Below are 17,526 nucleotides of genomic sequence, written 5' to 3' on the forward strand. Positions count from 1 at the left end.
TATTATTTTAATCTATTAATGTTTTATATATTTTTTTAATTAGCATAATATATTACCTTAATAATGCTAACCACTAAATTTAATGTGGATAATAATTTGTCATTTTTTTGTTTTCATTTTGCCGAAGCTTAAAAGAAAAGTAACATTTAAAAAATTCGTCGTTGACTACATTTTTGTTCATTTTCTTGTAATATCAAAGTAACGAAAGCGGGAAAGTGTGTTGATTAATGTCTTTAATTTCGGAAACCCATTTCACCGACCTGTCCGAATTTGATTATTACAATGAACTTAATCCAATTATTACTTTAATTAGAGATTTGACTTATCCCGTCAATAAATTAAAGTTGTCATGGGGCGTTCTAATTATATTATACAGGATGAGTAAGAAATGAGGGTATCCATTTCAAATTAAATTGTACTAGTCGTAGATCTAGGAAGTGATCTAAGAATGCAAAGGAATCGTATCACGTACTTAGTTTGAAAAATTAAACAAGTTTGCCATGTCAATAGTTGAAGTTAAAAAAAAAAGATAGTAATTGGCAAAAAAAGACATTGTTTTTAATATTTTATTTCAAGAATATGTAAATATTAACGGTACTTTTTAGCCCGTGGAATAAAATTGAGCATACATTATGAAACGGAGCAAACAGAGTACACAGAATACTGAATGAGATCTCTTATTGAAACAATGGCAATTCCTCAACATAAATGACCTTTTATGATATGGGTCAATCATGTATTTTATTTTATAATTTTTTTTAATGTTTTGTGTATATCACTATATCACATCAGATCTGTGTAATACACGTCAGCTTTAACATTTTAAGTCATGAAGTAAATTTCATAAACGTCAATTAACAAAATATTAACCAGGTTTATAATATCATATTCGCAATAAATGTTCATAATCTTAAATCGTTAATATATCAAAAGTAAAATATATGGAAATTAACGCTCTTTTTTTATATATTCTATTGAGTTGTAACTTTGTGCAGTTGTTGTTTTTGATTAAGAGGCGTGACTTTGAAGAGTTATGCTGGGCAGCATTTAATCCAACTCGAAGACGAGTTCGTCAAGGGTGCTGCCGCCATAGGTCGTCTTCTACCAAACGTAGGTAAGCCGGGAACGTCGTGCTGGTATTTACAAGCCAGCCTCGTGCGGCCGATAGACAGTAGTCTATCGAACTGTACGGTACGTGCGATTGCGTGGACGCTTACAGTGATAACTCAAAGCGGTTTTCCTGTGGAGATCGCAGGGGGTCGTAACTCAAATCATACCAATTCATGTACGCGTAAATAGATATTTTACAGTGATATGGAAAGATTAACTGTTTTTATTCGAGGCTAAATCACAATTAAAACAAGGTTTAAAATTAAATCAAAATACTCTTTATTGTACACCAATAAACTCATACATAAGTCACATTCAAGAAAAATTGCACAATTGGCGGCGTTAAAAGAGCGCTCTCTTCCAAGTAACCTTAGACAGAGGATAGAAACAGAGGAAGAAAAGCTTGGAGTATACTTAGCATAGATAAACACAATACTCGTATATAAATACGCATAGCTACTGCTTGTATTTATACATTAGCTATAAACAAATACAGTTTACTGAGTGTAGTACAAATTTTAATTGGACTTAAATTGCATATTAAGACTCATATGAAGATAAATACTGGAGGCTACTTTTAATTATGAAAACAAATAATATAAAAACGTCTTTCAAAAATTTACATACAATTTTTCGTTAAAAATAAGATTTATCCTAAAACCCATTGGCTACTTAAACCCACGATAAACAAGGCTAAAAAACTCACTCCAACCATAGGGCCTTGTGAAACGAAACAATTTTTAAACGGAAAATATTCTTAGCGGGGTATAAAGCAAAAACGAATCAGTATTAAAATTTAAAGACAACAACAATATTATTCGTTATATAATTACCAGTTTACGTCGGATTTGTACAAAATGTCAAACCTACACATACACCATACGTCAAAATACGCGTACCTTTTCACTCTAATGATATATTTAATATCAACTGGTATAGAATAAAACAAATCTCAAAGTTCATTAGTATTCTATTTATGTGTTTTGTGTTGTGTCAACTTTTCCAAAAAATAATGGCTTTTAAACCACTCGTTGAATGAAGGACTTAAGCAAAAGGGGTCGAGTTGAGCCGATAATTAAAAAAGTTTTGACTCGTGCGCAAATTATTTCGCCAACGCAACGGATATTTCAAGAACGAAGCAGGAATACTTAATTCGATATTATATCTGACAACTAACTGAATAGATAAGTCGAAGTAAGTGATCCAAGAGATTACTCGTGAGACCCGTATGACTGAGTGGGTGAAGTTATTCTTCACTTAATGAGTCATGTGTTGTTTTGTTGGAATAGTAAGTGAGTTAGTGTAATTATTCAGACACAAGGAGCTTAACACCGACGATCTCAAGGTTAATAGCTTAATAAAACTAAAGGAAAAGTTGATGCTTCCATAAGGCCATGGTTTTAAGGATAGATAAAATCCCCTGACTGGGAGGCCAATCTTAAGTGTGTGTACAAGCATTGGCATAGTCTCTATTCCAACACTCTCCTTATCCGATGGGACGGCAATTCGAACGATAGATAAATGGCCGAATGATAGAAATCAGGCGCAGGACCAACGGCTTTTCGTACTTTCCAAGACAAGCGAGTTCATCACTGCCATAATCCTAATTCTTCTTTGGTCACATATTGAGAATTTATGCGCAATATTACAATAAATAATTAAGGATATACTGAAAAGCTTCTATTGGTCATATCGGTTACTTGAAATAGAATACAAGGCAGCTTTATTTTCTTTTGTATCATCAAACAATAATCTGCACATACAATGCTGTTCTAAATCTTTTAATAACACATAAGTAATTATACAATAAATTAACTTATATAAATAAAAAAGGCAAAGATTTAAAGAAGGAAGTAAGTTATTATACCTACACAAACGCTCGGATAAATACAGAAAATAATTTTACTATGTAGTAAGATGTCTATTTATTCTTCTGTCTCCTTATTATCACTAAATAGGGTTTTAAACTAAAAATATGAAGAACTTTTCCTGTTAAAAGAAAAACAATATAACTTCAAGCTGTATGCATAATTAAACAACTTCTTTCGTTTCAAAGACAACTGTTTTAATAGTTCTATTGCCGGTAGGGTATTTTTAAATTATATTATAATTGATACTCTAGGAAATTAATTATTTCTCAGAAGCACTTTCTAGATATTGCATGTATAAATAGCGAAGATGTTTTGTATGAGGATGTATAGTTATTTCAATTCTGTTATGAATTAAAATTATATATATGGAAATTGTACTTTAAAAATAAAAAATATATATATTAAGTTGGAGTATTTTATAAAATCACTATTCCTTTTTTTGAGCGCTTTGATAACTCAAAGCGCTTTTCTAGCGCTTAAGTATAGGTAAAGGTTTATCATAGGGTTAAGTTCGGTTTGTGACAAGGACGCGGAAAGCGGGGCGCTCGCCCGGGGCGGCTGGGCCAGTGCCGTGTTAGCCATCGTCGAGAGAACATCACTACGTATTACAACTGTTCGCGCGCACTCATAACAATTTTCCCGATCTGTTGATTGAAATAGGTACGCACTTTTAGACATTTGCCGGTCTAAGCACTTTTGATTGCTCAATATAGTGTTGTGTGTTGGCTGGGCGATTCAAAACCTTTATCTAAAAAAGTAAGTGATTTATAAGTTACTTTATATTTTTTTACTGATCATTTTGATATATATAATTTTGTTATTATTAAGCGTATATCTTTATGGTACTTAAACTATTTTACGAAGATGTGCTAGTAAGAATGAAGGAATCGAGTAAATTATGATTATTATGTTAATATATACCATATTTTTAATTATGACAAAGCTCTTCAGTTTAAGTTATAAGTACTTATGTAATTATTTCGTTTATATTATACACGGTGTATTAATAAACCGTTTTTTTTTTATATAGATTAAATTTAAAAAAATATGACTTTTAGTAGTAGGGTTAGATTGTGCGGCGCCAACTCGACATAATATGGAAGGTAACATCAGGCAAGCGTACTGTTTAATTAAATAAATGTATGGAAGTCGCCTCTCTTTAGGCTAAGTTATTTTCTTTTTATAAACTATTTTATACTTTTAATGAATCATAGAGCTTTGATTTCTATTTCTATATACTTATTCGGTAGTATTTTTTTATAGAGTTATTTATATAGGTTTTCAATAGAGATTCTCCTATATTGCCTTAAATTCTAAAGCAGTCTTAGCATACATTTATTTTTGTTAATTGCTAAATTCTTATAAACTTATTATTAGATTTAAAAAATATAGATAAAATTTAACATTATTTTTTCATTTCATATTTAAATAAGACAAGCGAATGTTAAAAACGTTTAAATATAACAAATTATTAAAATGAAGAGATTATTTCTATTTTATTACAATTCTCGTTGTTCCTTTTTGAGTAAGAACCACCATACTTAATCACGTCTCACAGCTTAGCGATGTGACATTTTTAAAATGTGAAATTCACATTTTTCATTGTTATCATAGTATTTCTCAAACTTTTAGCGGACAATATATATTTATTTATAACACTTCTATTCATAAAATGTATTTGTCACGTACGTAGATAAGACTAAATATTAATAATCTGATATTTCAAAGTTGCATGAGGTGTAAAAGGCGCCCTTATCGCTGAAGCGATCTCTTTCAGACAACCCTTGGATAGAGCGATTGTACAATTTGTAGTAAAGGGCACAATAAAAGCGTTCTATGATAGGTTACGAATACTAATATGACCAATAGAAAGTTGAAGTCCTTTTATACAACATTTTTACAGGGTTAGGAAAATGCGCGTTGCCTATCTAAAAGACAATTACATTTTCGTTAAATGACTCGTGCGTATTAAAAGATCCAATTGCCTGGAGGCGTGGTAATTATTATTTACCTATTTGCTTAATTGAATTACTTAATTCATGATATAGATGTTAACTATATATAATTTAAGATTAAAAAAAAATTACCTGATGTCTATAGGTAATTTTTTTTTAAAATATAATTTTAATAACTCGGTAAAAAGTTAATTATAGAATTTATTGGAAGAACGTTTTCTTCTTTATTCGTCTGTCATTTAATAAATACCTACATTTTTGCGTTGATTGGTTGTAATGGTTATATTTTAAGTATTCTGGTATGGACAGCTTGGGATTAATTGTTGTATGTAAAATTGTAGTAAATCCGAGGGAGTAAAGTCAACCTTGGCCGCTTAAAATAGAGACATAAAAAGGATCTACTTACTGCGTTAATTATGATTGCGTGGTTTGGTAGCACAAATGCTCGACTTATTACCTCATCAATTCCAAGTCTTTTCACTAAAAATGAACCGTCTATTCTGCCAACAGTATATATTAATTGGGTACAACAGTCTTGACATTTTTTAATCGTATTACTCATATCGTACCAGTCTTGACACGTCGCTAATTGGAGTACAAGAAGAAACGAATAAATAATAAAAAGTACTTCAAATAAAGCACCTATTATTATTTTTTTTCGAAAAATGTAATAATTTGTTACATTGAACATGTGTATCTACAAAAATTTAAAAAATCTTTTATCACAAGTTTATATTCTTTTGTAAGTATAAGCAATTTCAAAGGCAAATATCATTGCCACCTGTAACTCACTTCGAACCCTTTTGATCGCCTGCATTTTTGATCGTAATAAAATACGTAAGCAATTAAAACACAATCAGTATTCAGTCACAGCCCTTAGACATCCGTAAAGATAAATACTGTCTCTCATTGACAGTCAGAAGTTACCTAGAACTTATTCCAACACTCCAGCGTGGATCGGTTCACAGAATTTCATGGTAGAGTCTGCTTAGGATGTTTGCCTTTAACGCTTATCACAAGATGTTGTAACTAGAAATACAACAGGTTTTTCGTGCAGCTTGCTTGGGTTTGAAGTATCGACTCACAGATACATTTCGATTAGAATATAAAGGTAAAGTAACAACCTTTAATTGTACCTCTAATGGCTAACACCTGGATTTGAATTTTATTCCACTACACTACTCCAATGCGATTTGTTGGAAACGCTGTAGCAGATTTTGCTGTGTGTGATAGTGCTTAACCGGGTTTGAACCCACATTCTTAGATTAAGATTGACATATTCTAACCACTGGGCTCTCTCGGCTAGAATGTACATTGTGATATTTATAGAGCATTACTGCTTTATAAATAAAGCTTGTCCCAGATTATTATAAATACAACTGACGGCTGCTGATAGTAATAATCAAAGTATTTTATTGTGTACGAACAGTTTATGTCGTTACAATCGTTATCGTATAAATGTTTAATATTTAAATCGGGATACAGACCTTGTTTTCCAAACGTTCTCTATCATGAGTCGCCCACGTTCTTTGTATTTAAGAAATAACACGATTATCCTTGCAACTATAAATATTATAAAAATATATAATAGATGGTATAACATTTTAAAATAAAAAGCATTATTCTGTACATTACCAATGAACCACCACCCTTGGGAGCTAAGATGTTTTGTCCCTTGTGCCACAAGTTACATTGACTCACTCACCCTTCAAACCGGAATACAACATTATTAGGTGATGCTGTTTAAAAGTAGAACATCTGATGAGTGGGTGTATTTTATAGACGAAAAAAATAATTTTTGAATGCGTCTGTCAGTTTATTCGCTTGTCACATGCATCTCGCGGAATCTACTGAATGGTTTTCAATGAATTCGGCTTTGTGACAGGTCCATCAGTCAATGCATTCGATATCCATTTATCCTGGAAAATGAATAGATTAACAATATATTCAACGTATACAAACCTAGTCGCAGTCTAGGCCATACGGAAAATGTATAGTGATAATAAAAAGACTAATATTTGAAATACTGTTTAAGTTTGGTTTACTCAGAACTTACATTATAAATGGAAAGTCTATTTAATGTTCTAAAGTTAGTGACGAGAAGTTGTTCATTAAATAAACCTCTAGGACGAAGTTAACAAGCTGTCCGCTCGAAAATTTAAAAAGAAAATTAAACAAGGCAGGGTTTTCTATTCAGGGATATAACTCGGTGACTTTCTTTAACTCTTGCTTCTAATAGAACAACATTAATATCCCACCGCTGGGCAGAGGCTCTTTGTCATGTAAAGCCATAAGAGTTCCATTCATCAAGCTGCTCCAATACTGGTTGGTGGACATAAATGTGCCAGAATTTGATCCAACACATGCAGATATCCTCACAATGGTTTCCTTATTCACATTCAAATGATTGAATTCTTGTCTCAATTTGAAGACAAGATGTGTTCAACGTGTTCTATTTAATAATCCATCACGGAAATAAAATTATTTGTCATACGGTTGTAAATATATTTGTAAGTTTAATTTACATAATTTATTTTTTAAAAACATTTAGAGAAAAAGTTATAATTTGCAACCCTACTTTGTTGTGTCACTTGAAGCGAAGTTTTAAAGGCAACTGTTAAAATAAAACATTTTTAATGAAGCGATATTTAGACATGGAATTAAACTCTTATATTTAAATGTTTGCTTTCGCTGATATTAAAGAGAGACTAACCGAATATTGTAATTTCCATACTTATAATGTTTTGAAGCAACAATTTTTAGGAACTGGTTATGATAGTTACTTGTAATAATAATATCTTGATTCATCTCAAATGGGAATTCAAAATTATCTAATGCAATTAAAAACATATTATCTGAGTGGAATTTTATATTATATATAAATATGTGTACATAGATTTTGATGGGATGCCAATCTGTCTAGACTGGAATAATATCAAGTTAATTCCAGGATAAGATTTACGTGTTTTCACACGCCAACACAGGAGTGTAATTCTGGGGTGATACTAAGCATATATTGACGGAAAAACCAACAACTATTACGGTACCGCTCCTGGATTCGAACCAGGAATGTCTAGATGTGCAGCGATATAAACTAGCCACTGGGCCATCGGGTCAATCCTGCTCAGATAAATATCACAGCTCCGGGTAAAGTGGGATACGGATGTGACGTGTGAATGTGAAATTATATGGGTTGAGGCAAAATTTATTATTTCTCCCGGGAAAAAGTAGTATATGTTCCTATTTACGACTGACCTTTTAGTAACATTTTAAATGAATTTTTTTATGAAATGTGACATAAATATTGTTGAGGTTTTAACGTAAATCATAGTTAAACATGATAAAGTAATATGTTTCACTCATGCTACGAACAAGTGGAAACCTCAGTGTATGCACAAACCACTGAACATTTTACAGCTTAATAGTATAACCTTTGGTTACGGGATGTATATAATAAAATATTCTTTCACAAAATATTTTTTATTTATTCATCAATTATATATCCAAAGGTTAAAATCGTTATTAATTATTTATTTATATTTATAATGATATAAAGATTGTTACATGATTATGAAAAATAACGCGCTCTGAAAAAGAAATAACATAAAAATATTTCTTTAGTCCGAAATTCTTATCTACAGTTGGATTTTATTACACCACGTTACTCCAATACGCGATAGTGGTTACACATGTGTAAGATTTATATCTCAAACAAGTAGGTTCCTTACGATATTTCACTTTACCTCCGAGCACCAAATGAATCATATACACAAAAATAACCACATAAAATATCAGTTTGTTTCCGCTATTATTGGTTAAAATCATTTTTATCACTGGTAACATCTGTCTAAAAATAATAAAATAATATTAATATTTATCAACAATATATGTACAGTGTACGGGATGTAACACGATATGAACGATAATATAACCTAATTTTAACAAACCTAGTACACTAGGTGATACTATATATACATATACAAAGTACACTATAGTATAGTATATATATTGACAATAGTTCATGACATACTTTTGAGATAAAACCTATTTGTTATAACTAATACTCAAATAATAGCAAAATTTATCAATTCTGTTATATAAATCTAACTGTATAACAATATGTTCCTCCTTAATATTATCATTTTAGTTATTAAACTGACTAAATGATAAACTTATTATTATAGCCTTTTTTTCATACTGAATTTACTTAAAAGATTTCCTTCTTAAATATGTAAGAGAATTCAGCACAAAAGCAATAAACTGTAAAATATTCCTTAGTTTTATATATTTTGCATGTTCGATTTTTTCCCGAATTTCCCTAAAGTATTCCGCACGCGTTTTTGTATTATTTATTTCCGAATAGTAGTTACTTAAATACATATTTATGTCATTTTCTATTATTTTTTTCTGCTTACTTAGCACTTTAGAACTTCGTGCAAGCCTGTTTTAATAGGTAGCACCTACATATCACATATTCTAATGCCAAATAGCAATACTAATCACTGTTGTGCTACGGTTTGAACATAATATCTTAGTTCCAAAGGTTGGTGGCGTACTGACAATATGAGTGATGGTCACCAGCTCTTATAGTAACAATGTACTTTTTATTAAGACTCATTTAAACTGTAATGTCTGTAATGTGAGAGAGAATAAATTATTATTTTTACTATTTAAAAAAATGTTATGGCCAGTGGCAACCACTTATCATCAGGGTGGTCACCTGATATCATTTGTCATTTCTGTCATATATCCATCAACCCAAATCAGGGTAGAGTGATGGAATATTCTCTAAAACATTTCTTCAAAATGAGAAAAGGACGTTAAGAGGCCGTTACTATACTTTCAAGAAATATTTTTACGCACCACACAAAACACGATTAAAAATGAAGAAATTATTTTAAATTTTAGTTTCTACTGTAAAAATGACTAACTTCTAACTTCACTAATATGCTAAATTGTTATATGTGCATAATGTTAATACGTAATTAGATTATATAATAAATGATTTTAAATATAATTCAAAAGATGAATCATCAATCGTGAATCAAAAAAAAAAAGAATGTATTCTATTAAAGATGCCAATAAAACATCAGAATAGGAATGAATCTGGCGTAGGCTTTGAAGTTCGTCCTTTTATTATCCTTCATTTCATATTCACTTCGTACTTCGCGTCCCTGACAAGTGAAATCAGACATATCCACATAGATCAAATAGTGCTACGGATCTACCCTTTTTATGTCAAAAGTTCTTTATATAAGGAATGGGATGAGGTGTAAAATGTCTCTGCAAGTCACGTAAAAAAGAAATATATCGATTCAATATAGCTTTATCGGTCATATCATATATTTTGTATTTATTTTTAAAATCATGATGTCAATTATACAAAGATATTATAATAGTGTTAGATTATGTTCGCAAACACAGGTTTTCTTTCAAAATACGACGGAGCAGCAATCTGACCCCAATGGACATAGTTTACGTAGTATACGTGGCACGGTTATATTTTGACCAACTACAAACAAAAAGCAACAACTTTTTATGTGCCCAGGGTTCGAACCTGGGATGTGCAGTCTTATCAGTTACCAACTAAACCAACGCCGTAAATAATATTCGTATATACACAACCTGATACAATACCTGAAAGGTAATGTACGTGCAATCCATATACCATGCTGTTAATCCACTATTATTACAAGTAACCTTCGTGCAATTAAAAAAATCGTCTAAATATTTACTATATATATTATTCATGTACAAAACGGCGTATATTAAAATATACCTAATCGTTTTTATAACAACATATTATGAAAGTATAATTATTATTACTAATCTGAAACGATTTGTTATTAACATTTAAAAACATAAGCGTCCGTATTTATAATTACGCTACGCTACGTCATATAATGTTGAGTGTGAAATATTTTAATTCCATAGAGTACCAACGATATCATTGAAAAGTTATTTAAAAATTATTTGAGGTTTTTGTAACTATTTTAATTTAATTACCCATTTCGTAAACCTCATTTAACAATCAAAAACCGCAAAGGTGTAATAAAATTGTAGTTAATATGTTACTGTAAATTGATAAATTTAAAAGATGTTTCTCTTCATACATTGCTATAGATTCAGAAGCCATAATTACATTTGTTTCAAATATTCTCTGTTTGCAACCCACGTATATATTCTTTTGTATTATTATAACTATAAAGTTATATTAAATTACCAATTACATCGATACTTATCAAAGACAATGAGATTTAGACATAGACAATTTTTCTATATTTTTATTATTGTTGTGCTACTATTAGACTTATATCAAATTTAAAATGTACTTGAATATTTAAAAAAAGTTTTTCCTTTTTCAATCTCTAAGTTGCAAACTTTCTATTTAAGCGTCAAGATTAATAAAGTACCGTAATAGCTCTTACTATATTAATAAGCCAAGAGATATGAAATTCGCTGGTTCAATTCTAAATCCTTGACATTCCTTTGCTTAGTTGAAGGAGGAAATATAAAAAAATATATATATTAAAAATAATTTAATTATTTATAAGTTGACAGTTTTAAGTATATATGTTGGTATGTATGGTTGTCTGCAACGACGATTACGATAAAGACGGTGAAAGGACACTGCGACAAGGAATCGTAGTGATTCAATCACCTTTGTGTTACAGAAGCGACACGAATAAAATTATTAAACACGTAGTATACTATTCGAAATTTAAATGTAAGAGCTAAATATTTTATATAAAATGATTTTTAAGCCGGGTTAGGATGTCCATTTAAACGTAGCTTATAATCGGATTTACCGGTAGTTAGTCAAACAAAATGCATGTCGAGAATTTGATAAATTATATCGTTTCGTATAATTTTCATGCCATGAAACCAACAATTAGTTACCAACTGCATGGTTGGACTCATATTAATACGTATTATATTAAATAACCTACTCTGTGTCATTGTTTTAAGAAAATAAATATAAAATAGGCGAGATGGCCAGGTGTGTAGGACAAAATCTTAACAGAAGGTCGCGAGTTCGAATCCGGTCAAGCACTACTCAGGTTTTATGCACACAATTTACGTTTTTAATTCACCTCATGTCACTTTTTCAACAAAAAACATCTCGAGGAAATAAAAATTTAAGGTAACAATCATAAATGCTGCTGACCTAAACCTTCCTCTCCTTTGTAAGTAGAAGGTTTGAAACTTAACCTCCACGCTGCTCCAATGCACTTGGTATATTCTCATCCGTCACATTGGACTTCTCGTCCTTGGGTCTTTTGTCCAACAATGGGACAAATACAGGTTGTCACTTTGTGTTTTCCCTTTGTGATATACTTCATTTAATGACATAGAATCGGCAATGATTCTGTAATAAAAATTAATTATGGTTTCGAAGTGATCGCTTACTATTTACGTATAGGTTTTTATCAAAATCTTCGTATTTTTTTTTGTTTATTAATGTTTATTAATATACTTAGTGTTTGAATAACTGAAGAATAAATGAAGCATTATATTGGATATATGCGCGCGGTACTGTAGGATAATTAGAGACTATGCAATAAAGACTAATGATATATTGTTCAGGATACCCTGTGTACTGTTGTTGTGGATATAAACTCTAATTCCGTAACATTATAATCCATAACACTTAGTTTAAATAATAGTAAGTTAATATTAAGTGGATATATTTTGATAAGAAATTATTAAACGTCCTTGGATTTCGCCGAAATTTTACTAACAAGTTTTATCGACTGTCATTGCTTCCCTAACCCGTCATACTTTCAAGAAACTTTTATAAGATTTTTTTCTCTTCGATAATTCAAATACTTTCGAGGACGAAGGCGGTATTGTTTTGTATACAGTGTATACATATTAGTTCCCTACTCGAAACAAAAAACTTTGCGATCTTGTTTCTATCCTCGGGCGAAATATTAAATATCAACGAAAATATTTCGATGGGTACAATTTGCACTTGTTTTTATTACTCTCAATAACCTTAATAATAAATATTATATTCGTAATATATTGCCGAGATCAAAGTTACACGTTTGAGGAAATTTTATTTGTTCAGTTATCTCTTGCTCGGTGCTGAAAGAACACGACGTAATGTAACCTGGTATTAATTCTACTAATTTATAGCTGTTACGAAATATTCCCGATTCCATTCTAATTTAACTTCAACCGAACTGTACCTGAATCGTTGTTTTAGAATAGTAAAACGACTAAACCTTCTCAATGCATCTCGATTGCTTAGAGCAGTGACCACTTCTCGAAATGGAGCAGTGACGTGGAAAAAGCTCTATAGATTCTCTTCAACAGAAGGTTTTGCCTCAATCGTGGGGCATTAAATGAGTATTACTTTTTACTACTTATCGATGTGAAACATCGATTCACATTCTTGTGATCTATAGGATTGATTTCGTGAAAAGGGACGGAATTCTGTAACAGGAAGTCGGGGAAGCGCGCGCTATTTGATTTGACCGATGAGCGCGCGTTACTAGAGTTGGTCATCAAAAGGTTGCAATTCATTTCCAAGGGGATATAATGGTAATATTCGTAAATTTAATACATCCTTCCTGGTGCACGGTATTTGTTACTACAAAAAGATTCCAAAGCTATTTTTAACTTGGCATATTAAAAATATTAAAGCTCATTTAAAAAAAAAAACATTGATAAATAAGGCATATTACTCAATACAAATTTATTTTGCAGAAAAAAGAGCATGGACTTAGTATTTATTGACTTCTAGGCAGGATATATAAAAAATAATAATTGTAGACATACCCTGTAATTAAAATGGTAGAAAAAAGTAACTAATGAGTTTCTTGACGGTTCTTCTCGGTAGAATCTACTTTCCGAAACGGTGGTAGCTTTGTATTTAATTCAACAGTATAACATGACGATTTAAAAGTGCTTTATGAGCCTATTTGATAAAGAATATTTGATTTGATTTATTGCTTATTACATGAGATGGCAAATGTTATATATCCTATGAGGCTACTGTGAGGCTCGCTCATTTTTTTTATTATGTATACATGGTATACTGTATTTTAGAACGCTTAGTTGTTGTAATATTTGTAATTTTTTTAGTAATTACACGAGTTATTTTTTTATTTATTGATATACCTATACAATGGAAAAAGATTAAATTCTCTCACGTCCTTTGTGAATGTTACGAAAGACTATTTATTGCTTTCGCCACGAATTTTATTTTCTTTTCACATTCGTTTGTAATTGTTATTTGAGAAAATAGCTCTATAATCGTTGTCGGCGAAGTTAGTCCCAAGCTTAATACGGTATCCCTGTTAATAGCGCCGTCAGTGATAAGGCACTAACAAGTTTAATTGGACTATTTCGTGAAACAAACGTAGATACAAAGTAATAAGCAAAGTTCTTATTGTAAGCTTGGAATTATATTTGACTACAATTACATTACACAGGCGTTAAGATTTTCAAAGTTTTATTTGCTTATAAATAATTTCATTGAAATCTATTTCATGTTTTCTGTATTGAATCATGTATTTAAGAACTATTTATATTTAAACACAATGTTAGTCTTTGCTTCATTGTGAATATATTTTACGAGTATATAAAGAAAGAAAATAATATAAATATTAAGTGACCGTCGTTAACTACTTACAATATATTGATGATCTCGTTCTGACTGATTTGAGTCATGACGGATAACCTCAAAGGAGACCAGCTAATTAGGTAAGAAATATTACAGTGCAGAAGTGTGCGCGCACAGGTGCACTCTCATAATCCGATAGAACAGCAAATCCGGCGCAACTGAAAAGAGTTAAAGTAAAGTAGGAACAGCGACTTTACTTGTTATCCGAGGAACGAGATTTTATACACTTTCAAATCTCAGACGCCGAGAGCCGAGATGGCCCAGTGGTTAGAACGCGTGCATCTTAACCGATGATTGCGGCTTCAAACCCAGGCAAGCACCACTGAAATTTCATGAGCTTAATTTGTGTTTATAATTCATCTCGTGCTCGGCGGTGAATGAAAACATCGTAAGGAAACCTTCATCTGTTCAATTTGAACGAAATTTCGCCGTTTGTGTATCCACCAACCCGCATTGGAGCAGCTTGGTGAAATATGCTCCAAACCTCCTCCTCAAAGGGAGAGAAGGCCTTAGCCCAGCAGTGGGAAATTTACAAGCTGTTAATGTAAATTCCAGACTTCGACCTGTTACTAAAAAAATTCTAAAGAAAATCCAATAATATTTTAGAAGCCCGGCTTGGATTTTAATTCAGAACTTTGGGAACTGTCGCCATATATCTAATCACTAGACCATAAAAGGCAGTCAAAACAATATATTATCTAATCATAGTAAAATTAGATAAGTGACAACTCGTAAATGACCCTCTCTGCTTAAGTAGAGCTTTAGAGCTTACTTCACCAAGCTACCTCGTCGCGGTTTGGTTTCTATCTGAATACATTTTACAAAATACCTTTATAGACAAGGAACATTTGGTAAACTAGGATTGAATTCATTAAGATGTATGTGATCTATCAACTGCGCTTTCTCTGCTACGTATAGTCACATTCTAACTAAATTATGTATGAGTTTAATTGTTCGCTGACTGACATTATAATAAGATCGTAAATAGTTGAAATGTGATGGAATAAATTAATAACTAACTGGAATAGATCTCCATTTCGCGTTCCGTTTCCGTAGATTCGATATTCTCCCATAATTTATCATTAAATGCATTTTTTTTTGTAGTCATGCGATAACCAACGTGTAGACAACTTTACTTTTTTAATAGTCTGTATATAAATTAAGTTTAAATTCGTGTCGTGTAGTGCGATATTGTTCTTTATATATCTTCAAACGATTATATTTTTAGTTTTGGCACTTCATTTTTGGTTCTTTTACGCGGCTTACAAAAGAGTGAACTGGTAGAAATTGTCATGTACGGAAAAAGCGTAATGCTCCGCCAGGCGAACTTTCTATCTCTTTCTCTTCCACTCTGTCCCTTTTTTTTATATAATACTAGATGTCGCCTGCGGCTTCGCTTGCGTTTTAGGGGTTGGTTGTCCATATAAGCAAATAAAGTATCCTATGTCATTCCTTGGGGTTCAAGTTAGTTTCATAACAATTTTCATCAAATTCGGTTCAGTGGTTTGGAAGTGAAAGAGCGACAGACAGACAGACAAACAGAGTTACTTTCGCATTTATAATAGTAGTATAGACTATTTAAACTTATTTTCGCACTTCGCACGGATATCTTCATAAAACATTTCTATTGAAGGACAACCATACAAATAATATTTTTGATTTATTTCTTAAAATTTATTTATTTTAAACTAGAACCTTAAAGAGTAGATGATGAAATAATTCAATTAACAATTTAATAATTATAACCAACCACTTCCGACCTGCAAACATACCACGCGCTATCATTTGTATATTACAGATTTTAAATATAATTCTTATCTAGGTATTATAAAAGAAAATACAATTATTTTCTTTAAAATAAATGTTATATAAATTATGATTTTCTTTGTTTACTATTATTATCATTATAAATTATATAACGACGTAACAGGCCTCCTGAGTATGACCAAATGTATTACTGCAGTATTCACAAATAAGATTATATAGCGAGTCGGTCGCAATGTTTGAGCTACATTTTGTGCGTGCCATTAGCTAAACTACCCGACTACTTAATTAACTGAGAGTAATCAGGTAATTCACTTCGATTATATCTCTTTCAGACTAATGTATTTACTTGGGTCGAGGACATAGACAAAGTATGGTTAAGCTAATTAATTGCTATCGTGTTTGTAGATGCGAAAGCCTCGTTTTGTTTTATTGTTTAATAGTGTAGTGAAAATTAAGAGTTATTTGGAAATGTTAGAATTCGATACATGCATCGTTATATAACTATGCCGTCCAACCATTTAATCTCTCCCTTTGTAATTATGATATCCTGACCTGACGTGACCCGAAAAATATAGACAAAGGACCAACGGATTTAGGTGCATTCCGAAATAAGAATTCCAATATTTCCCAATTGACTAGACCCAGAGTTTGAATCCAGCACCTCGGCGTGTGCGGCCGTACTTTTAACCTACTACAAGATCAACCAAGCTGTCAAATGTAATTTTGAAAGCAATAATATAAATAATAGTTTTATACGCTCACGCTTTAATTGTCGTGCTAGCTTCAATCTGTAATAATCCATATAGTATAAGAAGAATGTGTGGGAGAAGTTTTAGACTAATAATGTACGTGCTATCGGCTTAGTTACTTTGCTACGTAATTAAGTGCTCATATTTCACTATTAAAGCTAATCGAAGCTCGTAACTATTGTTAATACCGTTAGTATTGATCCCACGACCTTATTAAAACAAATTGTTTATTAAGTAGTATACTTAAAAATAACTATAGAACACTTTTATTTAATAAGGATATAGTATTAAAATAGTATCAATTAATCAATTTGGAATACAATATTTGATATTTAACAGAGTGTTTTTTTTTATGATAAAACAAAATGTGTTAAATTTCCTTCAGGTACTTACATAGCAATCAGCAAAAAAGTCTAAATTGTATTACTAATTGTTTTACG

The 17,526-nt window shown here is 31.3% G+C and overlaps 1 protein-coding gene across 1 annotated transcript in view; it reads left to right on the forward strand.

The window, feature by feature from the left end:
• Positions 1–3,552: 3,552 nt before the first annotated feature.
• LOC125069821 (monocarboxylate transporter 4-like) overlaps positions 3,553–17,526 on the forward strand; it is a 61,880-nt gene continuing 47,906 nt past the window's right edge. The window contains exon 1 of the mRNA XM_047679403.1: positions 3,553–3,737. The gene's annotated coding sequence lies outside the window, so the exon portion shown is untranslated. The remainder of the gene's footprint in view (positions 3,738–17,526) is intronic.

This window comes from Vanessa atalanta, chromosome 16 (genome assembly GCF_905147765.1).
Source record: "Vanessa atalanta chromosome 16, ilVanAtal1.2, whole genome shotgun sequence".
Taxonomy (NCBI): Eukaryota; Metazoa; Arthropoda; class Insecta; order Lepidoptera; family Nymphalidae; genus Vanessa; species Vanessa atalanta.